Source organism: Macrobrachium rosenbergii, chromosome 3 (assembly GCF_040412425.1).
Source record: "Macrobrachium rosenbergii isolate ZJJX-2024 chromosome 3, ASM4041242v1, whole genome shotgun sequence".
Lineage (NCBI taxonomy): Eukaryota > Metazoa > Arthropoda > Malacostraca > Decapoda > Palaemonidae > Macrobrachium > Macrobrachium rosenbergii.
In genome coordinates, this window is record NC_089743.1 from 23,018,896 (window position 1) to 23,035,784 (window position 16,889).

Sequence of the window (16,889 nt, forward strand, 5' to 3'; positions counted from 1 at the left end):
GTCTGAACTGTGTACATTCTTTTGTCTATAATGTTATGTTAGCGTGTGTACCTACTGTACATACCAGTGTTATTGTGAAACCTCTGGTTGCTGTCCAGTGAGTGGCAGCAGACCAACCATCCAGGGAAGTGTGTCCTAAGGTATAATATATCCCTACCATACCCTATCCTACCGCGAAGTGATCAACAGTATCAATATAACCTAAGTACTCACCATTGGTCTTTAGCCTAGTAGCTTATATAACTTAAGCCTATGTGGATTCTAACCTTAGGCCTAAGTTAGTTAGTTATAAATGATGGTAATTCTATATATTAGCTCCGTGCCTGTTTTTACCTTTTCAGTGTTGTTTCTACACTTTTAGGGGTTCTGATACTGGCGGTGCATCTGTTTGTTGTCGGCCAGATGGAATGTACCTTCGCCGTGTTTAGTACTGGCCCCGGGGGCGTGGGTTGGGTACCCATACGTTAACAAGTTATTGCACTTGCTGGACAGGATATGAACCGTTCGAGACAGATGTACCTGTGCTCTGTCTTGTGAAGATCGTGTATGGAAACCCCTTGTTGGACGGACTTCACGGGTTAATTACAGGTTAATTACACTCGAGCAGCCAAAATTAAAGGTAAATTCATAATTAGCAACCAAAAAACTGTAGAAAAAGTTAAGTTAAAAGGCAGTCACCGCCGCGGAGCTACTATATAGTTCTACCTAAATGATTTGTTTAACCAGACCTCCGAGCCCTATTAGGGTTCTTCTCGGGCTGGGAAAAGTAACCTCAGAAGTTCCAAGTAATGCTTGTCGGCTAAGCCATTTCATTTTTCTGTGTCTTATTTTGTTCATTATACTGAATTCTTAAGGAGGCAAAATTTTAATAGGACTGTCACTTCATCATCAAAAATTACCTTTATGTAAAAACATTGAATATATAAACACACTCAAACACAGTGATATACTTTCAGCATATAGGCTATGGTTAAAAAGTATAGATGAAGTATTAAAAACATACAGACATGCAGTACTATAAACACTTGTTTAAACGTAAACATTAAATTCACTAGTAAATTGATTAGAAGTGTATCAGAATAAAAAATATAAGATTCTTTTTCAGTACAGTTAATCAAAAAGTAAGCAGCAAATGTTTTAGTTACCCTTTTATAGCTTGCAGAACTTTTTGTTTTCTTGACATGCAGTTACTTTTTTTTTACCATTTTAATCTGTAAAAGAAAAATGTTAATGGTTGTATGGTATTTAGAATAAAACAATAAATTCCTAAAGGTGATTTGTATATATCCTAGTTATACAAGCCAGAGCCTTTTATGTAGAAGTACCCTTCAGCCTTAGCTCTTAGCTCCTGATGGTACGTGGAGAGAGGTCTTCTAGAGGGTGGGTGATCCGTTGTAGAGGGTGCTGTGAGGTTTAGGCAGTGAGTGCTAGGTGGTGAGGGTGTTCCTGGTTATGTTCTACAGTCCTCGTGTTGCTTTGACCAGCTTATTGAAGTTTAAGCTTCAACTGTCTGTTGCTGTTGAAAGAACCTCTGAGGCTACAAGCTATCTGGCATCATGGACACCAAAAGGACAGGTTGTATGATGGAGTCATTTAATGGTGATGTAATGGGTGGTTGAAATTGAAGTTCCTAAGTTGCAGGAAGGGTAGAACTAAGCAAGAGCTCTGCATTGGGTATTACTTTGGAAATCAATTTTTCCTATAGTATTTTGGTTGCATATGAAAAATTTACCATTATTTTTTGTCAGTCGGCTGTAAGTAACGTCAGTAGTTGTGTGCTGGCCATCTAGGAATACTATTGCTCATGCGCAGTGTTATGGTGGAGCTTTTGGTAAAAAGTGGAGTTTCCTTCACCCTGGGGGTGTTCGGGGGTGCGACTAATTAACGCAGCCTGCTAGGTTAGATTAGGTTAGGGTAGAACTAAGTAAGAGCTCTGCATCGGATATTACCTTGGAAATTGACTTATTCTATAGTATTTTGGCTGCTTATTAATAGTGTACAGTTTATTTTGTCAGTCAACTGTAATTAACCTCAGAACCTCATCCAACAAGCTGGAGGTCCCCTAGGGAAAGAGGGGTTATGGTTGGGGTAGACTAAGGGGAGAGGGGATGATCCAACAAAGTAGGGAACCCCTAGGGAAAGCGGGGATATGAGTGGGGTAGACCGGGGGGAGAGGGGGATGTTTTGTTATTGCATGGTGGCCATTTCAAGTGTTATCACGCATGCGCAGTGTTATAGGGGAGCTTTTGGTAAAAAGGTGTTTTTCTAACTGAGAAAACTGAGGGGAGAGGGAGGGACAGTGATCTACGGTTACATATCCAGCCAATCACGTTACATTTTGAACCTCATATTGAGGAAAACCCTCTTGATCATCCTTACTAAAGGCTGAGGGGAGTTGGAGGAAATGTGGATAACTGGTGGGATCAAGACCTCTCTTGCAGTGAGGGACAGTTGAGGATTTACATTTATTCATTTCGGTTTCCAGTGTTTATAACAGTCTTATTTTTCTGCAATCTTTTATTTCTTGTTCCCAATTTATGACATTTACTGTATGTAAGTTACAATATGAATTCCAAATTGATGAAAGGCATTTTAAGAATACAATTATAGGCAACTTGGAGGAACAGTAGGGATAAGGAGAAATTGAGATTTCTTTCTCAGCAATGTGGGCTGAGGAAGTTGTGGAGTATGCGTACATGCTGTTGACTTGTTATTTCTTTTTATTTCCATTGTTTATGTCTGTCTCTTTGTTTTACAAACGTTATTCCCTGTTCGTCAGTCATAGCAGTTTCTTCTTATGTACATTATCTTGTTCCCAATTGATGACATTTTTCATATATTCCACATTATGCTGTTACAGAACTTGTTCTGTTTTTATGTAGATTGTCATGTGTGTTTCCTGATGACCTGCCCTTCTTTATTTCCATTACAGATAGTTTTTTCTGCAGTTCCTTTTATAATAGGTTTCCCTCCCCAATGCCCCCTTGCTAAGTAACATGGCTTACTGGGTTAGGTAGGTTAGGTTACTATACGGTCCTTTATAATAGGTTTTCTTTAACAGGTTCTGGGGCTTATAATAGGTTTACTTTAATGGGGTGGGGGCAGTAACGAGGCTTACTAGGTTAACTTTGGCTAGTGAAGGTTAGGTTACTACAATTCCGTTTATAACAGTGTTAAGGAATTTCATATTTTGTTCCTACATGATATACAAACCATCAGTCCTTTATATTAGAAATTACCTGCAGCAAAGCTAGAATCAGCCGTTAAAACTCTTGAACAAGGTGGTTAGGCAGTAACTACTATCTGGTAGGCGGGAGTCCCGCCTGCCCAGATGTAAACATTCCAATTTGCTTTCGGCTGTTATGCTGTGCAGACGTGTTTTCGGAGCTCTAAGCCTGATTGTCGTTAAGCTCTTCTTTCCTGGTGGGATCTTTTGTGTATATATTGTGTTTGATACTACTTAATATACAAACCCACGGTTTTGATAGCCTTGCGGTAAGGTCATCTTTCCCCAGCGTGTGTTTGATGGCGTCGGCGGTCAAGGGCGTAAATCTTTGCTCCTCAATCATTTGGGCCTCATGCCCTCTGCTCCTTGTTTGGGAGTGTGACTGTAAATTTCTGTCTTGTGCAAGTTTTGCTCTTTGCTGCCTGCACCGTGGGCAGCTTTGCCGGGAGGAACTTTATCGAGAGGGGGTTGCCATGCGTCATCAGAAGGTTATTCTCCTCCGACGGCGCCCTTGGTGACTTCCCCTTCATTCCTTCTCGTAGCTTCCCTTCTGGCTCTCTCTCCTTCATCTTAGATCGGCGGCGGGGGCAGTGTCAGATGACCTCTTCTCAGTGGCCTCCTCTTGCTTCGTAGGGCAATCCCTCTCGGAGCAAGAGGAGTCTCCTTTTACTAACCTTTTTTGCTTTTTTCTCCGGGTTTGCAGCGAGCTTCATAAGGCGCAGCTAAAGTCCTCCTGTGGCAGGAAGGTTGCCCTTGTACAGTAGATAATTCGGCGACGACCACAGTGATGGTGATGGATAAGCTCCCCCTGTGGGTGTCAGACTGTCAGCACTGTGCCCTGACAAGGGGGACCAACCGCTGTTCGTTCTCTGGCACTCCTGTATGCTGTGCCACTGCCTCCTGTCTTGCCTATGGTCCTGTCTGCCCCTCCTGTCTTTTTGCTCCTGTTGGCCTGGCAGCCAGTCACTGGGCCGCTTCGGCTGTGCCTTCTGCCCCAGCTGCCTGGTTGCCCCTGTCGCCGCTGCTGATGTTCCTGAAGCTCCTGCCGGCCTGGCTGCTACTGTCGTGCCCCCTGCCTCAGTTGCCCTGGCTGCTCCTGTTGCTTCTCCTGGTCCTGTTGCCTGGGCCGCTCCCATTGTGTTTCCTGATTTAGCTGCCCCGGCGGTTCCTTGGCCACCAATCCTGTAGAAGATGTTGGAGAAGAGATCAAGGAAGAAGTCCTGGAGATGTAGTTCTTCTTCAGCTTGATCTTCGGCTTTGTCTGCCTTCTCCCCTTCTTCTGAGGTTCGTTTGTCAAAATAGAGGAAGGCTGCCTCTCCCTCCCCTAAGAAGTCCCGCCATGGGCCTTCTAAGGGGCTGCCTCCCTTCATGGGGAGGCAATGGGATCTCTCGTCGGCTCTTCCTGGCCTTCAGGCTCAGGAACTGAATCACTTACCCCAGGGTCTTGCGTTTCGGGAGTCGTGGGCGCGCAGACTTCGGTTTGCGCTCCTGTCGCCATTCTAGGGGTTCTGGTTCTAGACTGGTGCTGTGTCGGGTGCTCGACTTTGTCGAGTCACACCAAGTGCTCGAGAATCTTCAGAGTCTCGTGCATCCCGAACTAGTGTCAGAGAGACCTCTCACCGTCCCGGTTCAGGCACAGGGTGAGAGAAAGAACCAAGGTGTCTCGGTTCTTCCTGCCAGTACTGTACTGTTTTGAGTGCTCGATCAGTTCCAAAACAACACCCAGTCAGGTTCCCATCCGGGATTCTGCAGAATCTCAGACACTCCCCAAACCAGTACTAAGGAGTTCACTCTCCAGTCTGGTTTAGGCATGCAAGAGAAGGTGTCAAAACATTCGGATGTTTCGACATCTCCTGCCTGCTTCGCTTTGAGCACTCAGGTTAGCAGACAAGAATCCCCTTTAAACCTTCTCGAGGGGCTTCAGCCTCAGAGATTAAAGCATGTCCTAAGGACAGTGCTAGTTCACGGCCGAGCTTTCCCAGCTCGGCTCGGCTCTGCTTGCTCGCCCAGCCACCGATTATGTTTGTGATCAGTTTGGATCAGCTCAGCCCCCCTTACCCAGCCCCTGATCTCATTTTGAGACTGGCTTGGCTTCCTCGCCCGCGCCCCTGATCGCATTCACGTGATCGGCTTGGCTCGTGTGGTTTGGCTTGCGCGCCCAGCCCCCTGGTGATCAGCTCGGCTCTCTTGGTTTGGCGAACCGAATGCTGTCAAGGTTCTCCTTCCTTCAGGAGACTGAGCTCAAGTGAACTTTTGCTCTCTTCAGGTTAGCTCTTCGCCGTGGCGTTAACGCTCTCCTTCCTCTGTGCTGCCATCATCACCTCTGGTTGATGATCGCCGGCAGTCAGGCTCTCCTGCTGGTTCTTCTGCCAGGACAGGTAAGAGTGCATTTCTCCTCTCTTCTTCCCTCAGACCCTTTCGTTTGCTGCTGGGGGATGCGAGTCGGATAGAGAGGACTCCAACACGTTTTGTTTCTTATCGGAGTTCCGCTACAAGGATCTACGTCTCGGGCTCGGTTCTCAGATTGGCTCGCCATACATCTGGGTAGTCGAGGATGGTTTTCTGGGTTCTGGTGAGGTTATCCCTCCAAGGAGAAGAGATTGAGAGTGTCACATCCCAGGAGGACTTGAGGGTCTTCTTCATCGGGATGTGGACACCCTCGATTTTCTTCTCACAGAGACCTTCACGCCGATTCGTCAGCACAGCGATCTCAGGGAGAGGACCATGGAATCCCCTGTGAATACTCTTCACTGCTCCTTGCAGGGATTTTCTTGGGGCTGCCATGGTCCTTGCTTGCTATTAGGGCTTTCTCAACCCGATGAATGCCTTTTCCCTAGACAAGAAGTTCATTTTTATTGAGCCACCGATTCATGCTCCTTCCCCTTCCTCTTCCGCGACAGAAGCGATTCTTCTTGTCTTGGAGGGGTCTTATGCCGACTATCAGATTGTCCTGGCTCTGGCTCGTCTGGACTCAGATCTCTTGCTGTTTCTGTTTGCCGCAAAGGATGTTCCCTCTTACAATAAGAGACGGCGAACCTAGAGGACACCACTATGGTGTCCTTCCAGGCAGTCTCTTGATGAATCTGTGATCCTTCACATTTTCAAGGCTTTGCCTCCTCGGATGTGATCGTTCCTGAAGAGGTCTCTGCCTTTTGAGACTGTTCCAGTCTGGGGTGGGTTTGCCTACCCAGCACCAGACAGCAACCTGTGGGCAATTCTGGTGCTAAGAAGAGGGACACTGTCCTGATTCGGATCTCCAATCTAGTAAGTCCTGAGTCATCACATTCCCTCGGGAACAGACCTTTACTTGGTTCTGCCTCCCGCTTTCACAGAGAATAGGTAGATACCACAGTAGTCAAGGAACGTGCCAGGGCAACTGCATTGTCCTCTGGTCAGTGGCAGGCTAGCCCCTCCTCAGCCCCTAAGAAGTCTCAGGCTTCAAGGGTACTTGCAGAACACCCAGTCTTCCTCATTCTCTTGAAAAGTGCGTATATGTGTTTCTTTTTCAACCCTCTTTCCATCGGGAAGAGGGCAGAGGGAGGAGAGGAAGGGAGAACGCTTGGAACGGCGTTCTCCTCCTGCTGGTGCCTTGATGAAGGAATGACTGCGTCATTAGACTACTGTATATGACAGCAACATATATGGCAGAGGATGTCCTTCAGGAGAATTATCTGTTTTCCTCCGTGTTTCGTCCACCTTTCATCACACTTCCGTTTCGTATCCTCCCCTGTGTTCCCAACTTTGGGAGCAGCCAGCCTGGCTAGAGCTAGTCATCTTTGGTGTCCTGTCATTGCTGCAGAAGCTGTCCCCTCAGGAGCAGTTCACCTTCGATTCTCTTCATGGAGAATGAAGGAGATCTGCTTCCAGTTCTTAATCCTTTCCTTTTCCTCTATCGAAGGATGAGGGAGGATTTAGGCTGGTGCTTGATTGACAGGAACCTCTGAATATCCCAACATATTCTCCTCTCAACATGCTTCTGTTCTCAGATGCACCGAGTGGGGAACTGGCGCACGCCTATTAAGACCATTGTCTTTAGGTGTGCGACCGAGATGATGAGTACCTTCTCATCAACATCCTGGAACTCAAGGCAGTTTCCTGGCCCTCCAAGAGTTTCAGGATCGGTTTTTTGAGATACTCTGGGGTGTTGTTAGGCAACAACACCACAGTAGTGGCATATGTCAACAAACAAGAGGGTCTCGTTTCCTTCCTGTTGCTTCAGTTGACTTTGCAGGTGCTCGAGTGAACTGTGGTGCACTCTGTAGAGCCATCAGCCAGATACATTCCAGGAAATGGGATGTGTTGGCAGACAAGCTCAGTCTCTGGCATTGAGTGATGGGGACAGGGAGCTCCCTTCACTCAGTTCTTCACAGAGAGGTTGCTGGACTTGAGGGCTCCCTATCGTCTTTCTGTTTGCCTCACGGCTCAACAGAAGTTGCAGGTTTTCTGCTTCATTGTATCAGACCTACGGACCGCTACGGTGATGCACGCTGACACAGTGGGACAACCTCGATGTCTTCATCTTCCCTTCGTATTTGTCTAATTCGCAAGGTGTTCAGCAAAGTGTCATTCACCCTGAACTTAGATAAATGCTGGAAGACTTAGCCTTTTGCCCAGCCTGCTAGTTCTGCTTCTGAGGCACAGAGAAGAGTTCCTCCCTTCTGTGTTAGCAACACGTGAAGCAGTTCCTCTGGCAGTACAATCCCTGTGCCTTACGAATTAGACACTATCCGGCTTCCCTTGCAAGCATAGCAGGATATCTCGATCAATCCTCTGCAGCAGTACCTGGGGATTGGGGCCACATTCGCTGGTCGGTGTCATTGAAGGGACTTTTTTCTCTGGTCAGATCTGCTCTTCAGCAGGTTGCAGACTTTCTCGTCTTCTTCGCTGAGAGTTGCTTCTCTCCGGTGCAGTTGTGAAGACTTAGGTTCACATTCGACCTAATCTTTCACCTGAAAGGAGCCCTTTTCTCCTCAGGCGAGATTTAGCTACTGAAGAGAAGCTTCGATTGGTCTTGCTCTCCCAGGGACCTCAGTCCGTAGATGGCATGTGACTCTGCAGTCGCTCTGGCATTGGAGAAGAGGCTAGAAGATCTTCATGGACCTTTAATGCTCCGAACATTCAAGGGATGGGGATCAGTAGCTTGACTCCATCTTGGATGTCATAGCGAAGTCCGTACCCGTCAGCACCTGTTGCCAGGTTAAGTTCTTCATGATCTCCCCCTTGGACTTTGTAGTCAGTGATCCAGATCAGTCGCTGCTGTATCCTGTTATGGTGCTGTGGTACTTTCCAAAGAAGTCTTGACATCTCTAATGGATGTCAACGACTTTTCCCTAGTACTAACTCGCCCAAGAAAGAAGTGTCCAAGGACACGTCTTTCTTTCTGGCCTCGTGAGACGATCGGAAGGGTGTACTCTTCAGCTGACATTGACGACACCTGTACAGTCATACCTGAACTTATGCAAGGTTTGGTTCCAGAACACCTTGTGCAAGGCGAGTTTTTGCATAAGTTTGCTACAGTCTCTAAAAATGCTAATAAATGCTTATTTCTGGAGTGTAACACTAAATATGACCCTAATCATGCTCCCAAAGTATTAAGCTAACTTTTAAATGAAATGAAATTAAAGTTACTGTAATTTCATTTAAAAGTTAGCTAAACACATTACCCTTAAAAAAAGAAATGTGGTTGACATAAAAATAGAGAGTTGGAAGAGAATTTCTCTCTCCCCCTTCCGACCGATCTATTTTTAGAAGTCTTCTCAACCTCGTTTTTAAGAACTTTATTCTGTGTCTCTTCCTCTTTGTTCTGGACTAACACAACTCTTAGTCATTATGTCTTTGTGTTTTAGAATGTGTTTGCAAAACACACTAGCGCATTTACAGTTCTTAGTGGTGCAGGTAAAATTAGCTCAATTCAAACTATCTACTGTACAGGTGAAGATGTACAGAGAAATAATAAGCCGTAAAAATGTGTGAGCGCTAAGTACGAAGAGAGAGAGAGAGAGAGAGAGAGAGAGAGAGAGAGAGAGATTGCCCTTACTTAAAATATAAAGTTAAATTATTTATGAATTATTACAGAGACAGAGAAGTTTTTCTTACATAAGGTATTTAAAGATGGAAATTCATGATTTATGAAGGAAAAGGAAAAAGAAAGAAAGAAAGAGAGAGAGAGAGTACGTATAAATCCTTTGACGTGCTGTGGGCAATGATTCACATATTTGACAGCTTTGTCCTCGCCCCTTTCTTCAAAGGTTTCACAAAATATTAGAAAATGATATTTGTTTGTTTAAAATATCAGATAATTTACTATAGAAATATATAAATTTTGTAATTACAGTTATATTATTATTATTATTTTTACTATTATGTAATCTTATTAATTTTATTAATATTTGAAAATCAGTACTTATTATAAGGTAAATCATTTATTTATCATACAAAACAAATAAACGTATGCATGGAACCATAAAAATTCTCTCATCTCGGTAAGAGAGAGAGAGAAAGAAACTATTATTTTCATTAATGTTATTTAATTTACACATGAAAGCTTGAAAACTTATAAATTACGTAAAAATGTAAACAAACACTTTTGCGGGGTTTCTTGAGGATTCACAAATGTCGAGTGTCTGTGAAAAATCGTGTAAAGTGTGACAGTTAGTTAGGTTCCAGGGAAAAGTTCGTGTCTGTGAATTCGTGCAACTCGAATCGTGTAAGATTGAGGTATTACTATAAACTCCACCTGAGAGCTCATGAAACCAATGGCTTGGTCCATCCCTCGCATTCTAGAAGTTTCTGTTGGTGTGAATGCAGAGATGTGGTCTCATCAGACCACATTCATGTCTTTCTACCTTCTGGTTTTTGCCCAAGAGTCCTTGGAACCCCCCCTTTCCTTGGACCTGTGGTGGTGGCTCAACAAGTGTTTTCTTACCCAGCTCCTAAAAAAGGACAGGTAGCATCTCACCTAAGGTGTATGGTTCTGGAAGTGACAGGGATTACAAGAGTGACTGGTCTCTCCTCCTCCTCCTTCCCCATCCCCATCCCCATCCCCCTGCTTCTCTTCCTTCGGGCAGAGAATGGGACTCGAACCGACACTTGCTGGAACTGGCAACTGGCGTCTGATGGGGTAAGCTTACACATTGAGCACCTGTTGTGTTTTTATTTCCTAGAATCATAGAAGCAATCCTGCTCGTTCCTCTAGCAAGGGGAGAAAGGAGGCCCTGGCAATAAGACTAACCATTTTGGGGTTTTTGCTGTACTGCCTCCGACTCTTTAGATTGTTCCTAGCCTATTTTTGTATGAGTTACGATTCCTCACTCATTCAGAAAGGTCCAGAAGTCAGACAGCTGATCTCGCAGTTCCTATACTCCGATCAATATGTCAGAGGCATGGTACTCCTCCTCGTTCTTCCAACCAGGGGGATTAGCCCAGGTGTGGAGAACTCCAGTCCGTTCAGACTCGCTCAGATTCCTCCCCCCTGCAAGTGAGTCTTCCTAATGTAATCCGATGGTTTGCATATTGTGTAGGAACGTATCACAGGTTTTTAAAGTAAATTGTATTTTTCCTAATTATACTTTACAAACCTAAGGTCCTTTGCATTACATTTATGCCTGGCTCATGCCACCCCTCAATCTGAAACCTGGGCTGAAAGGCAAATTGGAATGTTTACATCTGGGCTGGTGGGACTTCTGCCTACTGGACAGTAGTTACTGCCTAACCACCTTGTTCAAGAATTTTAATGGCCGTTTCCGGCTTCGCTGTAACTAATTCCTAATGTAAAGGACCTCAGGTTTGTATAGTTAGGAAAAATACAAATTGCTTTAAAAAATTGTGATATGTCATATTTGTAATTGGCTTCCTTAATACTGTGTGTTGTTTCCATTACAGTAAACCCCCCGTATTCACATTCTCACAATTTGCGGACTTGCCTATTCGCGGATTTCTCTGTGGAATGTATATACTATATACAGTAAACCCCCCGTATTTGCAGGGGATGCGTACCACACCCCCTTGCGAATAGCTAAAACAAGTGAATACATAGAACCCTTCTTAAAAACACTTAGAACTGCCTATTTTGATAGTTCAAACACACACAAAACAAACTAAAAATGCTTATACAGTTATTATCCTACTTACAATGGGGGTTAGGTTCCAGATACAGTTATTATCCTACTTACAATGGGGGTTAGGTTCCGAAAAAAAACCATCGTTTGTTGGAAAAAACGTAAGAAATGCCAAAACATATCTTGAACATAGCCTAGCCTACACTAGGGTATTCAGTACCATGTACTGTATACATATTTTATAGTGTAGGCTAGGTTCTGATAGCCTAGCCTACACTATAAAATATACTCTTTACATACACAGTATAGTAATTGTTAATATCAGCTAATTCTGGAGGTTCATGCAAAGTGACTTATGATAATTCAATACAAAGAGAAATTGAATAACAAACAAGAATTATCTTAGCCTACACTACGGTATATTGTAGCCTATACATACATGGTAGCGTAGCCTACATTATACTGTGCTCTATATTCGCATATCATATTACACAAACATCAGCATAACGAATACTGTATGCATCTTTTTCATGGATCTTTTAAAATGTTCGTAGTTCATTGTATCCAATACAGTAATAATGTATATATTCTTATATTGCTTTTGTATTATAAACTGCGATCATAGTGATCATCAATGTTTTAGTTTGGAAATGTTTACGCGGTGTTTATTTCGCCGCATTTAACTCAGTTCAGAGCGCTGTTCTTGCTTCTACTTAACGTAAATGAATCTCTAGAGTCTAGATACTTTTTTTATAAGGGGCAAGGTTATTTTTTGTCATACGAAGTGTTTTTAAGTCGAAATATAACTAAAATACGTGTCGTGAAATTAACTTATCTGTTATTTTCGTTAATAGATGACGATTGACGATGGTTGTTTAGGGCCGTTTGTTTTGTGTAAAAAAAAAATTCAAAATTCTGTTTGCTATTTTCACTTGATTTCATCATAATACGAGCTTTACATATTTATTGTTTAACGGCGTAAAATAACAGTAATATGTTCTTTCATGCCCAGTAGTTTTGATTAAAATACTTTCTCTCCCATTTTAATCACAATTGAGTTTATCCATGTTGCCAATGCACAATAATTTACAGTGTAGTCATTAGCAGCTTGAACATTGTTTTCTCAGCTTCAGCTACAACTTGCAGCTTAAATTTAGCAGTAAAATTCCTTGACGATCTTTTATCCATACCAAATAAGGGTATAATGTAAAAATATATCAGTTCTATTCTACTTAATGTCATTTGTGCTATAATAGATGACGATTGACGATGGCCGTTAGGGGCGTTTGTTTTGTGTAAAAAAAAATTCAAGGTTCCGTTCGTTATTTTCACTTGATTTCATCATAATACGAGCTTTACGTATTTATTGTTTAACGGCGTAAAATAACAGTAATATGTTCTTTCATGCCTAGTAGTTTTGATTAAAATACTTTCTCTCCCATTTTAATTACAATCGAGTTTCATCCATGTTGCCGATGCATGGTAATTTACAGTGTAGTCATTAGCAACTTGAACATTGTTTTCTCAGCTTCAGCTACAACTTGCAGCTTAGCAGTATAAAGTATTGCCCTGACGATCTTTTATCCATACCGAATAAGGGTATAATGTAAAAATACACTGGTCCTGTTCTACTTAACGTCATTTGTGCTATAACCTGCGGTAATTGTTTACTTTGTTCCTCATTGGGCAAGTGGGTTCTGTTCTCATCTAGCACTCTGCTGGCCACAAGTTCAAATCTCCGACTGTCCAATGAAGAATAAGAGGAATTTGTTTCTGGTGATAGAAATTCATTTCTCGCTATAATGTGGTTCGGATTCCACAATAAGCTGTAGGTCCTGTTGCTAGGTAACCAATGGGTTCTTAGCCACGTAAAATAAATCTAATCCTTTGGGCTAGCCCTAGGAGAGCTGTTAATTAGCTCAGTGGTCTGGTTGAACTAAGGTATACTTAACTTTAATACCGTACGATGGTTGAAATACCAGGTAAACGGCTGTTGTTATCTGATTCGGTTATAAGCAAAACAGCAGTTTCTTGGTCGGTTGTTTATGGCTGTACGCATTTACGCAAGAGTATAACGTTACTAACAATAGTTTTATCATTCTCTTTTACTTTTTTAACTAGATGGGATAAAGAGATGGGGGAAAATTGTCTATTGTAATTTGGTCTCTCTCACTGCCTCATTACGCTGATGCCTGTGCCCACGCCAAATTTAAAAATAATTCATAAATATTGTCGTATCAGTGTTAATTGCTTATCCCATTGCAAAATCGAATTATCGTAAGGTGAATTATCATAACTCGAGCATTACCTGAGTATTTTAATAGTTTTGTCACAAAAAGTGCATTTAGTCATGAAAATGAGATGAAAATCCAGTATTTAGTGAATATTTCTCAGTGAAAATACCGCAAATTGGCGAATTTTCCACAAATAATGGGTAGCTACATTCCAAAGAGAAATCTGTGAGTACGTAAGTACACATTATTTACAGAAAATTCACCCATTTGCGGTATTTTTACTGAGAAATATTCACTAATTACAGTACTGTACTGTATTTGCATGTCATTTTCATGACTAAATGCACCTTTTGTGATAAAACTATTAAAATACTCAGGTATAAGCATTTTTACATATTTTGTTTGCGTTTGAACTACCCAAATAGGCAGTTCTAAGTGTTTTTAGAAGGGTTTTAAGTATTCGTGGATTTTAGCTATTCCTGGGGGGGGGGTTGTGGTATGCATCCCCCGCGAATACGGGGGTTTTACTGTATTTGTTGATATGTTTCTACCACTTCCCTGGCAAGTTCCTACTTGTTCCTACACGATATGCAAGCCCTCGGTCCTTTACATTAGGAATTACTTACAGCGAAGCTGGAAATGGCCATTAAACTCTTGAACAAGGTGGTTAGGCAGTAACTACCGTCCGGTAGGCAGGAGTCCCGCCTGCCCGGATGTAAATATTCCAATTTGCTTTCGGACGTCATGCTGTGCAGATGTATTCTCAGAGCTCTCTGCTTGATTATCGTTAAGCTCTTCTTTCGTTCCTCGTTTCTCTCTTCTGGTAGCTTCCCCTTCGGGCTGTCTCTCCTTTGTCCTCTTTGCTCGCTCGTCGAGCGAAGATTGGTGGGGGTTGGGGCAGTCAGGCAACCTCTTCTCAGGGGTCCTCCTCTCACTCTGTAGGGTAATCCTCCTCATAGCAGGAGGAGTCTCCCTCTACTAATCTTCTTTGCTCTTTTTTTTTTCTTTAGGTTGACAGCGAGTGTCAGCATCGTAAGGAGCAGCTGAAGTTTCCCTGTGGCAGGAAGGCTTCGCTTATACAGTGGATACTTCGACAACGACCACGGTGATGGTAATGGCTAAGATCCCCTTGTCGGTGTCAACACTGTACCCTGACAAGAGGGACTAACTGCTGTTTGTCCTCTGGCACTCCTGTACGCTGTGTCACTGCCTCCTGTTGTACCTGTGATCTTGTCTGCTCCTGCTTTTCCTCCTGCCCCAGCTGCCCTGGTTGCTTCTGTTGCCGTTGCCGACGTTCCTGAAGCTTCTCCAGCTGGGCTGCTCCTGTCGTGCCTCCTGCCTTGGCTGCCCTGGTCACTCCTGTTGCTTCTTCTGGTGTTCCAGTTGCTTCTTCTGGTGTTCCAGTTGCCTGGGCCACTCCTGTTGCACTTCCTGATTAGCTGCCTTGGTGGTTCCTGTGATTCCTGCCACCATCCTGTAGAAAATGTTGGAGAAAAGATCGAGGAAGAAGTCCTGTGAGATGTAGTCGCTGTCTTTAACTTATCTTCGACTTCGTCTGCTGCTGCCTTCTCCCCTTCTTCTTCTGAGGCTCATGGCCAAAGAGGAAGGCTGCCTCTCCCTCCCCTAAGAAGTCCCACCACGGGGCTGCCTCCCATCATGGGGAGGCAGTGGGATCTCTTGTCGGCTCTTCCTGGCCTTCAGGCTTGAGAACAGAATCTCGTACCCCAAGGTCTTGTGTTTTAGGAGCCGCAGGCAAGCAGACTTCGGTTTGTGCTCCTGTCGCCAATTCTAGGGGTTCCACCCCTAGACTGGTGCTGTGTCGGGTGCTTGACTTTGTCAAGTCACACCGAGTGCTTGACTTTGTCGAGTCACACTGAGTGCTTGAGAATCTTCGGAGTCTTGTGCATCCCGAACTGGTGTCAGAGAGACCTCTCACCATCCCGGTTCAGGCACAGGGCGAGAGAAAGAACCAAGATATGCAGGTGTATCAGTTCTTCCTGCCAGTAATTGGCCAGGTTCCCAGCCTGATGTCTCAGTCCCAAGGGTTCGAGCACCTGGAGAGGCAAGGAGGAGGTTCCCTTCAGAGGTCCTGCGGGACTTCTAAGGGACTACCTCTCTCTGGAGAGGCAGTGGGTTCTCCCATTTGGCTCTCCCTGGCCCTTGAGTCGGGAACCGATTCGCATTCCCCATTGGGGTCTCATGTCTCGGGGACCTCGAGTGCGCGACCTTTTGAGGCAGCGCTCTTGATTCCAGTTCGTAGAAGTCTGCATCTAAGACTGGTTCTGTGCCTGTCCCTCCTTGGTTTCTTTGGAAGCCAAGAGGAGATTACTCCCATGATTGTTCTTAAAAGATTTGGGAGTCTTGCCGAGCGCTCGGACTCCTTGGAATGCTGAGCGCTCGACTAGCAAGTTGTTGAGTGTCCGGGATTCTGTGGAATCTAGGGCACTCCCCAAACCAGTACTAGAGAATTTACTCTCCGATCTGGTTTAGGCACAGGACGAGAGATGGTGTCAAGACATTCAGGTGTTTGTTCCTACACGATATACAAAGCATCGATCCTTTACATTAGGAATTACTTACGGCGCAGCTGGAAACAACCGTTGAACTTTCAAACAAGGTGGTTAGTAAGTTAACTACTGTCCGGTAGGCAGGAGTCTTGCCTGGATGTAAACATTCCAATTTGCTTTTGGCTCTCATGTGGTGCAGATGTGTGTTCTTCCCTCTCTGCCCTGACCATCATTGAGCTGTTTTTCCCGGTGTGTCTGCTTTTTGTGTGTTCGGAGTATGCAAGCTCACGAAAGTAAGCCTCGTAAACCCTCCTTCCCCAGTGTGTGTGTGTGTGTGTCCTGGGGTGGCAGGAATAAGTGTAGTAGCTTCCGTTCAAATATTGATGATGTTCCGCATGCCTTTTGCTCCACTTGCAGGGACCGTGTGTGTACCTGAAGTTCTACCTGTACTGAGTGTTGCTCTTGGTAGGCTGAGCAGTGGGAGAAGTTTGAAGGGAGGAAACGGTACCAGAGGAAGCCTTCCAAGGTATTTGAGGGTTAACGCCCCCGACGACTCCCTTGGTGGCCAACCCTTTGTCCTTGTTTCTCTCTCCTGGCAGACTTCCCCCTCTGGCTGCCGCTCCTTCAGGAGAGGACTCCCTTCGTCTTCTTCGCTCGCTTCATTGGGCATGGAAGGACGAGGGTGGGGGAGACGATCAGGGCAACCTCTTTGCGGGGCTCTCTTCTCACCCCGGGGGCGGGGGAAACTTTTCCCCGGGAGCGAGAGGTGGCTCCCTCCATTAACCTGACTTTTTCTTCCAGCATGGCGGTTGCTGTCCATGCTGAGTAGGTGGCTGACGTAGATGCAGCCTGGCGTTCCATGGGT